The sequence below is a fragment of the Sinocyclocheilus rhinocerous genome, unplaced genomic scaffold (assembly GCF_001515625.1).
Source record: "Sinocyclocheilus rhinocerous isolate Xijiao unplaced genomic scaffold, SAMN03320098_v1.1 scaffold1160, whole genome shotgun sequence".
Lineage (NCBI taxonomy): Eukaryota > Metazoa > Chordata > Actinopteri > Cypriniformes > Cyprinidae > Sinocyclocheilus > Sinocyclocheilus rhinocerous.
In genome coordinates this window covers 24,324-36,508 of record NW_015635060.1, presented here as the reverse complement: position 1 = coordinate 36,508, position 12,185 = coordinate 24,324, and the positions used below count along the sequence as shown (strand labels likewise).

The 12,185-nt window shown below is 38.0% G+C and overlaps 1 protein-coding gene across 1 annotated transcript in view; it reads right to left on the bottom strand.

Moving 5' to 3' along the window:
• The window catches only part of LOC107746578 (signal-induced proliferation-associated 1-like protein 3), a 62,111-nt gene extending 50,149 nt beyond the window's left edge, over positions 1–11,962 (bottom strand). Inside the window, exon 1 of the mRNA XM_016560840.1 lies at positions 11,876–11,962. The gene's annotated coding sequence lies outside the window, so the exon portion shown is untranslated. The remainder of the gene's footprint in view (positions 1–11,875) is intronic.
• Positions 11,963–12,185: the final 223 nt, after the last annotated feature.

The window sequence follows — 12,185 nt, the reverse complement described above, 5'->3', positions numbered from 1 at the left end:
CTGGTCCAGCTAACCAATCACAGCACACACTGGCCCAGCTAACCAATCACAGCACACACTGGCCCAGCTAACCAATCACAGCACACACTGGCCCAGCTAACCAATCACAGCACGCACTGGCCCAGCTAACCAATCACAGCACACACTGGCCCAGCTAACCAATCACAGCACACACTGGCCCAGCTAACCAATCACAGCACACACTGGCCCAGCTAACCAATCACAGCACACACTGGCCCAGCTAACCAATCACAGCACACACTGGCCCAGCTAACCAATCACAGCACACACTGGCCCAGCTAACCAATCACAGCACACACTGGCCCAGCTAACCAATCACAGCACACACTGGCCCAGCTAACCAATCACAGCACATTTCGTATTTCAGAAGGTGGGCCTTCATTTGATACAGGAACTATTCGAGCCGTTCATGCCAGACTGGGGAGAGAGGTGTTGTAATAATGTAAAATATGTGTTTTTCGAACAACCTAGTATGAGAGCCTGTTCTAGTACACCCCCAAAACAAAATCAAGACTTTGTAAAAGAGCATAATAGGACCCCTTTAAACTTTTCTATGTACATATTAAATGTAAAATAACTACTTAAATTGCTGCTACAGTCTTAACTGAATGATTGACACATATATAATAGTACTGATTCAATGCTGTTGAAGTTATACCGAGAATCGGCTCTGTAAGAGAAGTGCATTTTACCATTCATGTTAGGGCTGTGCGATATGGACAAAAAAAACGTATCGCGATTTCTTTGATCAATTTTGCTATTTCGATTTTAATCACGATTTTGACACAGACATGCTTTACAGTCATTAATGCATTCTGTGTGAATTTGAAACATATTTCCAAAAGAAAACCAGTTAGAGCTTTATCAAAAAGCTGTAACATGTCTCTAGAACAGACATAAGGCAAAATAATCACTAGGTAAAGGTGTAACAAAATGTCTCTAGAATAGACATATGGCAGGAAAAAAAAAATCCTGTGTCCAGGGATTTTTTTTTGCCATGCATTGGTCATAGAGCTCTTTGTGGCGTTGCCTCAGATGTTGAATTAGATTTGTTGCGCCAAGTTCACACGTACTCAGTCTGCAGTGCGTATACAGTAATTGTATGCGGTGCAGAAGCCGCACGGACTCATTTTGCTTTCGCACAGGACGCGTTTGCGGTCCGCTCCTGATCCGCGGCTGTTTACCACTAACACAACATTTATCCATTATTTTGATTTCAAATCCAAACGTTGTTTCTGAAAATGCTTTTTCAGCATTGTGATTCTCTTTTATCACAGTACAGTAATACAATCTTTCATAGACATATTCACGTTTAAACTCAATAAATATAACTTTGTTTAACTACCACCACGAGTGCCATCTATTATTGCCTTGTTTATCTAAAAGTGCACTTTTCCTTGTTTTAAATCTAGCCAAAAAGCCATGTGTTGACTGTAAAACAGTAGACTTTAATTATATGCATTTATGGTGTAATTACTAAATTTCTGTGTCAATCCATGTTCATTTTTACCGCGAATAATGCGCTGTCACTTTAATTAAGCGCGTGAAGCACAGCAGAAATAGACTCCGTGCTCCTGGAGCACACTGCCGGACCGCAATCGCGTGCCATGTGAACGCTCTGATCCGTTAACATGGGCTCGGACAAAATACGCACCACTGACGGAGTGTGTGAACCTGGCGTTACGTTTGTATGCCTGCCCGGTCTGTTCTGCTCTCGCGCACTGCATTCTGATTGATTCGGATAGCATACTGCGGGAGGTCAGGGCGCGGAAAATCGTGCTGTAAAGCGATTTAGAAATCGCGCATGCTCAAATCGCGATTTTATGACGATTTCGATTAATCGCACAGCCCTAGTCTGTGCTAAGGGTCAATAGATTTCCTTACAATTTTATTCTTTTCAATAATTAAGAAGAATAAATAAGAAATTCAAGCCGAAGAGCACGTTTTGTCCTCATGTCACAAATCCTTCAATGAATACCTTTTGCAGATTGGTGGAAAGAGATGTTGAAAAATTATTTTGTGACTCCCCTGTAAAGCAAAAATTTCATTTATCGAAATCAGAAAAAGATGCTCTTGATAAATTATGCAGAGACAAGGATATAGTGGTTAAACCTGCTGATAAAGGGGGTGGCTTAGTAATTTTGCCCAGAACTCTTTACAATTCTGAAGTTTTCGACAGTTACAAAATAGCATCTACTAAAAAGTCTTAACATCAGACCCTACCATACAATTTCAAAGAGAAATTGAACATTTTCTTAAGATGGCACACTTGGAGGGTTTGATTTCTGAAAAAGAATTACAGTATCTTTTCAACCGCTCTCCAACCAAACCTGTATTCTATATCTTACCCAAAGTCCACAAAGATCAAAAAAATCCTTGTGGACGACCTATAGTGGCAGGTATTAATAGTTTGACAGAGCCACTTTCTAATTTTGTGGACTTTATTTTAAGGCATCTAGTGACATCCCTTCCTAGCTATCTTAGAGATACCAGAGACTTTCTTCAATGTCTGTCAGTCGTAAAAAATCTAGATGAAGACATTATACTTGTTACAATGGATGTGACCTCTTTATACACTAACATTCCCCATACTGAGGGCCTTTTGGCACTGAAATATTTTCTTGATCTACGCAGTGATGATGAAGGTCTACCAACCAAATTTATTGTGGATATGGCTAAATTGGTCTTGACAAAGAATTATTTCCTCTTTGAGAACAAATTTTATCTACAAATTGAGGGTACAGCAATGGGTGCCACTATGGCCCCTGACTATGTAGACCTATATCTTGGTTATCTTGAAGATCAATATATCTTTAATAATAATCATTTTATCAATAATTTGGTGTTGTTCAAAAGATATATTAATGACTGTTTCATCATCTACAAAGGTTCTGCTAGTGATTTTGAAGTTTTTTCCTTATATATGAATTGCCTTAGGTCATCCATTAAGTTCACCTATCGTGTGGGGACAACAGACAGGAATTTTTTGGACACAAACATCTCAGTTATCAACTTGTATCTACTCTGTTTAGAAAGGAAACTTCAAAAAACAGTCTTTTACATGCAAGGAGTGCTCATCCCAGGTCCTTGAAACGTGGTCTGCTGTATAGTCAGTTTATGAGACTTTTTCGCATTTGTTCTAACAAGGATGACTTTGAAGCCAAAGCCCAGAACTTATATAGTGATTTTAGATCTCGGGGATATCCAATCAAGTGGCTAGATACTGCATTAGACAAAATTAGATCTTTGCCAGATGATACTAACTTGACCTCCAAAAATAATATGTTTTCTTGTGTTTTTAAATCTACTTTTAGTCCCTTGAGTCTAGAAATCAAAAAGGCAATCAATAATCATTGGCATATCATACAGAGTGATTGTGATTTGTCAGGCCTGTTCAATGATCCACCTCTCTTTGTTCACTCCAGGCCTCCAAATCTACGGGATAAATTGGTGCGTGCAGATACCTACATCCCCACTCCTGTGACCCTCTCTGATGCCCAGGGAATTTTTCCGTGTATCCACGAAAGGGAACTACTTTTAGTCCCTTGAGTCCAGAAATTAAAAAAAATTATCAATAACCGTTGATATATCATACAGAGTGATTGCGATCTGTCAGGTTTGTTCACTGATCCACCTCTCTTTGTTCACTCCAGGCCTCCAAATCTACAGGATAAATTGGTGCGTGCAGATACCTACATCCCCACTCCTGGGACCCTCTCTGATGCCCAGGGAAATTTTCCATGTAAAGATTGTGTTGCCTGTTCTCATTATTTAAAATGCAAGTCATTTACACATCCACAAACGGGTAAATTCTACAAAATTAAACAATTGATCACACGTAAAACAACTCATCTGATATACATAATCATGTGTACTTGCCCTTTACTGTATGCTGGTAAAACAAAACTTGCATTGCGCATTAGAATTGTTGAACATATGAGTGCTATCAGGAAACAAGATCATACTTCTCTGGTTTTTCGTCATTTTGAGTCTGCAAAGCATTCTTTTTCTGATTTTAAATTCCTGGGCATTGAGAGGGTTCTTTTGCATAAGAGAGGTGGTAACCGTGATACAAAATTGTTACAAAGAGAGGCTTTTTGGATTTTTGAGTTGAAATCATTAACCCCGACTGGATTAAATGAAAAGATGGATCTTGCATGTTTTTTGTAAAGGGAAACTGTTGGCATGACAATTATCCCTCATTGATTAAGACCAGCTGTCAACAATTTGCAATTATGCCTATATACGTGTGTTGTTGCTTTTTTGCCTCATGAGCACTGAAGAAAGCATGGGCTGAAACGTCTGCTCTTTGGTCTGTTTTTAATACACTTTGCACTTTTTGTCACTTTTGCATATGGATAATAAAAACGACATTTTTGAGAGACCTTTTTTGGTCTGATTGGAACATTTTTTCAGTGGCTTGACAAATTCAGTGACTTGGACTAAAAATTTTTATTATTTTGCCATTTATAATTGCTCTACATCCACGTTTCAGAACTGCAGTGTACATTATATGTTTATCGCCTCGGTATTAAATTACAACGATACATTGCTAATTCATGAAATGTATCTAACTTCAAAACAATCCAGTCAGAACTATAAACAGTCTTTCATTACAAACAGTGCATGCAGTTACTCACAGTGTTTGCTCTCAGCTATTCTATTGGCAACAGTCACTGAGTTCAAATGCACTGTGGAGCGCAGCCATAGAGCTGCACTGAAGGTGGCTTTTTGTTTCAATGAATGTACAAACATTTCAAGGCGAGTCCGTGTAAAAGCTCCCCCCAACATTTGGCTGATGCCACATCCCAACACTCACAGGGCAAGTTCACAACAACAGCTGCAGAAATAAGGCTTTTCTCTCCAATTTAATGTTTAGTTTTTCTTTGGCCAGTAAATTCCTTGTTTTTTTTTTCTTCATCCGAGTGAACTGGGAAAAGCCAGTATGAACTGTGTGAATGAGTGTGAGTATGCAGACTTTCAACTAACACTCCTGGAAAGCAAGCCAACACCAAGTGCCAGATCTGAAAGACTTCAAACTGTTTTTAATTGCTCACATAGTAATTAGCTCTGATTCTGCTACTTCAAACTGATACCACACACAGACGCTTACATGTAACCAGTAGTGATTTCAATTCTATAATCTTAATGAGGTTAATCTGGGTTGATGCGAAGACACCATAATGCCTCAACCAACTCTTCATCAGTCATGGAAAGACAGGGTCTGGGGTGTCAGTTTGTGAGCCCTGGGGCTTTAAATCACACTCACTCCTCTCACACATACAAACCCAGCCTACAGCCAGTGACTCAGCGTATACCTGCCATGGACTGCCAGGACAAGATCTGTCAATCACAACACAACTTGCTTCCTCCATCAATTTCCTGTCACATTGTTTTCGGGGTGTCAGACATGAACCCCCTGGCTGTAGCAGCTGGCCAGTGTGTGTATAAAAGGAATAGATGTGCAGTGGAGGGCAGGGGCTGCACGATTGGTCTGCCCTATAGGGTTTACTTGACTGGGTGTGAAGGACAGAAGAAAGCTTGTGATGCAGGAAATGAAAGCAGAGGGACATGGTGAAGACAGGAAGGTCGTTACTGTTTCATGAGGTTGTGTATTTGACCCGCATTTGCTTCATGTGTGCAGGCAGGTGCTGGTCACAATCCTTTAATTCACTAAGATAAGCGGTGAAGGTCAAATGTGCATAAAATCCATAGTGTGAGCGAAAGCTAATCAATAAAGCAGAGAAAACGAATGCAAATCTGAATTATAGATTATGGGAGGTCGTGTGTGCATGCGCAACAGGGTGGGAGATACACATTCTGCATGTAGACTAGTCAGGGGGTAAAACTGTAGTTATATTGTTATATTTTCATTAAATGCTATTAACAAATATTTATTTGGAATAACATGTGTACTGATGGATCTTGCACAAAAAGTCAGAAATATACATTAGAAAATTAAATTGATTAGTGGTTGACCAAATTTTTGATGGATTATGTCTATATCTTAGAGAGCAGGGTGGCCAATGGCCCACATTATGCATGATATCACGTTTCCTTTAAACATAGTAAATAAAACATGCAGCAATTAAATTTCTATTTCATTTACATAATATGTACTAAAGCAGAAATAATTTCAAAATAAATCGATATGAAGACAATCCTTCAGATTTAACATTGTTGACTAACAATTTTTAAGTTATTAGACACAGACATTGTTATCTGTCAAAATAAAAGTCCCAGTGCTGTCCAGCTTCTGACACTCATTGGTCAAACAGAAAAAACTATTAGCCGATGCCATTAATAAAAAAAATCCAAACAATGGCCACCTTAGTCTTATATCGGCCTATCATTAAACTGATTTCACGTTTACCTGAAAATAAATAAAGTAAAAACTGAAAAACGACTCTGATGTAGAGCCATGTCCCACAGAGTCAGACCCCAATAGACATGTTTCATAGGGATATATGGATGATAAGAGCAAACTTTTAGTGAGTAACTGATACATACTCAACAAATATGGCAAATATAACTTTTTTTAACCTTCAGCTAACCTTTAATTGCACATTCCACCACAGTCATCCCAAAAAAAAACGGACACCTACGGATTGTGCATAAAACCGGCAACATTGCTCACAGCAGGTGACATTAATTCTCTAGAGAATTTATTGCTGAAGGAGGTGAATTTGTTACAAAGTCAGCTGTGATGACTGACTTTAAGGGAGATGAATTTAGAGACAACTTTTTAGAGAGGGTTGCACCATGCTGAGAGTAGTTACTGTTAGCATGCTAATGCACAGCATGCCATTAGTAATAAACCCCTCAGATAATTTGTGTTTCTAAACTTGTCACCTTTAAAGAACTGCCACTAAAATCATGTGAGATAAAAACAAGCAAAAAAGAACAAAGAAACAGTTGCTGTTCCAACATGTTTTGTAAAACAAAATGTTGTCTAAGTAGCGAGGGTCAAATCAAACATTCAGAATCGAATGTTCTGATGTGCACATTGCTGAAAAACATGGTCTAGATAGTCAGCTCACTAGGTTTTGAGTGTCAAACCGAACATACTGAATCAAAAACTTCAAAATGAACATTCCAAAATCCAACTGAATGTGTTATAGGTAGGGCCCTATGATTTCCGTGATGCAAAAAAAGCAAACGGAATCATGGAATCCAGTCATAAAAATAGAATTGACCAAACTTTGAATGAATAAATCAAAAGCACACGAACTTGTGTCTGTGATTATTAAGCCACAAAAAGACTATTTAAATATGAACCCTGCATGTTCTACACATGTCTCTGTGTGAATGAATGGCACAGATTCACAGTTTCATTTACTACACACATACTGAAGCATGTGACGCTCACGGTGTTTTCAGCCTCTGCAGTCATGAACATCATCTCCAGAGTTGCTCTGAGAGTCACTTCATGAGTATATTACCGTTTCATTTGAGAAAATTATCCTAGCATATAAAAACCATCATACCATATAAAAACAGAAACTTAAAAGTCTTCACCGCAACCCGTCAAAATAAAAGTTCAGTTTAACTTGAAGAAAGTGACTGAAATATATGACTTATAATAATAGTACTACTACTATTAATAAAATTATTATTAAACATGATTTTTTAAAGGAATAATCCCAATTTTCTTCCATGTTTTGTTTGCCAAAAAAAAATTTTTAATTTTCATTTGATTAAAAGATAAATTAATATTTTATTACCAGAAAAATGTAAATACACAACACAGCATTACTGAAATAAAGAAAATTAATTAAATAGTTTTTTTAAGTAAATGGAAAAAAAGGAATTTGGGAAAAAATAAAATGGATTTCATAGGGCCCTATTTATAGGACACTGGGTAGTTATAGGAACTTAGTTAAAGGAAGAAGCCAAGAACTAAATGTTCTCCTTGGGCCATTTTCCTGGTTGCTTTCACACTGCCAGTAAGAATTCTGAAGTAACTCAAGCCGGCCAACAACGACATCATTTAAGTGCGGAATTCAACAACGTCAACAACTGGAGAATGGAGGATGCTGTGATCGGAGCTGTGTTTCTGTTGTGTGTAATGGGAATCGTGATAATGGATATGGAATGACGATGTATAAGTTGTGTGACATATAAATGCTGTTAACATTAGCTTTCTGTATATGTTTATGTCTTGTACCAGATGCGAGTGTAACGGTGATAGATGTCCCTCTAGAAAATGTGATAAATATGCGCTCTGTGTGAACAGCTTGGTTGAGAGAGCGCTCAGTGCACAGGACGGACATTAGCCGAGCGACAGAAAGATGTGTCATCCGTATCATCACCGGACGCAACAGTTGTCCGCAACAGCTAAAGTCAATCTACACTGGATGCAACAAATGAGACTAGGGCTGTCAAAATGGCTGAAAACCTAAATTCGAATTTTGTACTAGAATGTGGATTTTTATTTTAAATTCGACGAATATTCGAAATTTTTTTTGACAGCCCTAAAAGCGACCGTTGAAAATCAATCTGAAATTTTTGTCAATACGTCATAAATAGAACGCAGCAGCAGTTTTTCTTTGTTTCACAGAACTAATCGTTGCCTGGGTTGCGTACGTATGTGTGGGGCAGAGCTATCAAAATAGGGGTGATACCCTTTTGGGGTAGGGGCGTGTTTGTTTTGGTGATTTGAAATATCAACATTGGCTACCAGAAATCACTTACCCCACCTTTAAAATACTGTTCCATGTTTAAGGGGTGCTATTTCGTATGGCATGCATTCGACCAATTAACGTACAACTACGTCAATGGTGCTGGGTAAGACCCTACTGAAGTAGAAGCGAATTTAGTTTCTCCCAAAAAATGTTCCTAGAACTAAATTCGTTTCCAGTAGGGCTGTGCGATTAATCGAAATCGAATAAAATCGCAAATCAAATCGCAATCGCAATATCTGTAAAAAAAAATCGCAATTTGATATTTTCCCCCAAATCGCACAGCCCTAGTTTCCAGTTCCTGAAACTTCCTTCATTGGTACTAGAAACAATGAAAAGGTCCCTCTGGTACGAAAGCCCCTATGATAGATTCCAACATGCCAATGTTACAATATTTTGAGCCTGAAAATAAAAATGCCACATCAACCGTCAACCTCATTAACCAACTAGTTGGTTGGTGGATGTCCTGACCCATCTGTAATAGGCCCTAGTATCCAATTACGTCATACTAACACCACAAAATGATGATCTCAGGAGGCCAGCGGGTTACTAGGAAATGCCCATGTGTGCCATCTGGCTGGCATGTGATCAAATAGTGCACAGGTGTTCAGGTTTGTGAATGTGACAGTCAAAGCAAGAGAACATGTGTAATCTGAGAGTCCTAAGCACATGGCTAAGACAAACAGGATTAGTATTATTATAAAACAGGGTGACAACTATCCACATTGTACCTGACGGCGATAAAATTAAGTACTGACCCATTTATTTAACCATCCAAGCAATACACACGACCTTGTAAGCCATATAAACACCTAATCACGTTTAAGACAACTTGGCAGTATTCACACATGATTGGCCAGGAAACCAGAATCTCAGGATTTTTGGAAGACTCCAGAAGGTGAACAAGAAAAAATGAGGAGGAGGAAGTGAATTCTGCTCAAGGGCAACAAAACTTGAAACACCAGTTTGTCCTCAGGGCTCCTAAATGCAGCAGTACAAACACACGCATAGACATGCTTTGTTCAGGTCACTGAGAGACGAGCCATTACCACACCACACAAACACACAACAAGGCAGAGGAAAAACAGGTCAGCAAACAAATCAAGTATCGAAACAAACAGATGAGGCTGCAGGCTGAAAATCTCCCAGGTGGGGCGTCAGGGAGTGGCCTTCTGTCTGTTTATCTCTTCAACAGTACCCTTATACCAATAAACATCTCTTATGCGCAACTGAAGGAAAAGCTTGTAACGGTTTCACACTAGCTGTCAGGACCTCTTAAGATGCCTACTTAGACAGCATTTTTATGCTTCATAGGCCTCTTCAAACATTCAAGTTGAACATTCAAATTTAATGGTCATAAATGATGCCTAAAAGTGTATTGCCTCTAGGTATTGAGTGTCGAATTGAACAGTAAATGATGCTTAAAAATGGCATCTAGGTAGTGAGCTCACTAGGCCTTGACTTCGAAACAGAGCGTTGAATAGATAGACCATCTCAATCATTCCAACAAGTGTAGAATTCCAAACTGAACATTCTAAAATAGAAACGGATATGTCAAATCAAACATATAGAACTAAACATGTAGATTTGAACATTACAACATGTCAATGGTGTTCAAAAATGTTGCCTAGGTAGGGAGGGAGTCATTTCACTAAGTTGCAAATTGAATCAAACAAGTCAAATCAAACATTTCAACATGCCTTTGGTGCTCAAACATCTTTAGTCTGAAACCAAACATGTTGAATCGAACATGTCAATCATTCCAACATGTCTATTTATGACATGTTATGTCATTTAGGTAGCAAGGGTCAAATCAAACATGCCGAATTCAATGTTCCAACATGCCTATGTTACTGAAAAATAAGTAACATCAGCTCAATAAGTTTTGAGTGTCAAATATATTGAATCAAACATTTCAAATTGAACATTCCAATATCATATCGAATGTGTTGAATCAAATATGTTGAACTGAACAATTCTAACATGTCAATGTTACAACACTGCAAAAAATGGCTTATCTTACTTAGTATTTTTGTCTTGTTTCTAGTCAAAATATCTAAAAATTCTTAAATCAAAATACTTTTACTAGATAAGCAAAATGACATAAGATATTTAGTCTTGATTCCAGGGGATAAATAAATTAAGTGCATTTTGCTTTAAAAAAGTAAAATAATCTGCCAGTGGGGTAAGTAAAATACTCTTGTTTATATATAGCCCTACAAATAGCCCTTGTTATTCTTAATTTTGACATTTTCATTTTTACACCAGACATACATATCGGTTCAAAATATCGGTTATCGGTCTACTTGAACTGTAATAATCGTATCGGCCCTGAAAAACACATATTGGTCGACACCTAGTCAAATATTTCAAACTGAACATTCCAAAATTTAGTTAAATGTGTTGAATCAAAGATGTGTAACTGAACGTGCTAATAATGCTCAAGGTGCTGTTTAGGCAATAAAATTACCAAAAAAAAAACAACATGTAAATTTAAACATTACAAAATGTCTACGATGTTCAAAAATGTTGTCTACGTAGTCAGCTTACCAAGTTGAATGTTGAATCAAACAAGTCAAACCAAATGTTCCAATGTGTTTATGCTGCTCATGCCATCTAGCTCACCAGGTTTTAAATGTTAAATCGAAAATAATGAATCAATCATTTCAAAGAGGACATTCCAAAATGTAACCAAAAATGCTGTACTGAGCACTAAAGTAGCACTAAGTAGTCAGCTCAGTGACTAGTTTTTGAGCGTTTAATCGAACATGCTGAATCAAACATTTCAAATTGAATGCCAATGATGCTCAAAAATGCTGTCTTTGCAGTAAGCTTACTAGAATAAGGTTACTAGGTTTTGAACCTGGATCTGAACATGTCAGCTTGAATGTTACAACATGTTTATGATTCAGCATCTTGTCTATGATCAAAATTGTTTCCTAGGTAGATAGTCAGCTCACTAAGTTTTGAGGGTCAACAAATCAAATGTTCCAACATGCCTATGATGCTCAAACAATTCAACGATATAGATTTAGAGTCTAAAACCAAATATGTTTAATCAGACATAGTGTCTAGGAAGTGAGCTCACGAAGTTAGGGAAAAAAAGGGAACTTGGAGTATAATGCAACACTGTGAATTCCCAGTTTTAAGTCATGTGTGAGTGAATATTTTACCAGAGAAAGTCCCAGTACCAAGGAAGCCATGAGTTACGGGCCAGTCAGTTCCTTTTGTGGGCGTCACCAAGCTGTCAGAAGATGGAGTGATCTGTCAAAGAAACCAGAGTGAGCTGTTAGCATTGTTACTACCTGCTGCTATAGAAGCAGCAGCTCGCCAAGCTATCATTAATTGTTATATATGTGCGTCAGCGAGCCTTGTTGAGCATCAGAAAGAGAAACACAGCAGAGAGAGAAAATGACATGGCACATGTCAAAATAATGAGCTTGATATTATGAATTACAGCTCACGAGGTGCGATACAACATCC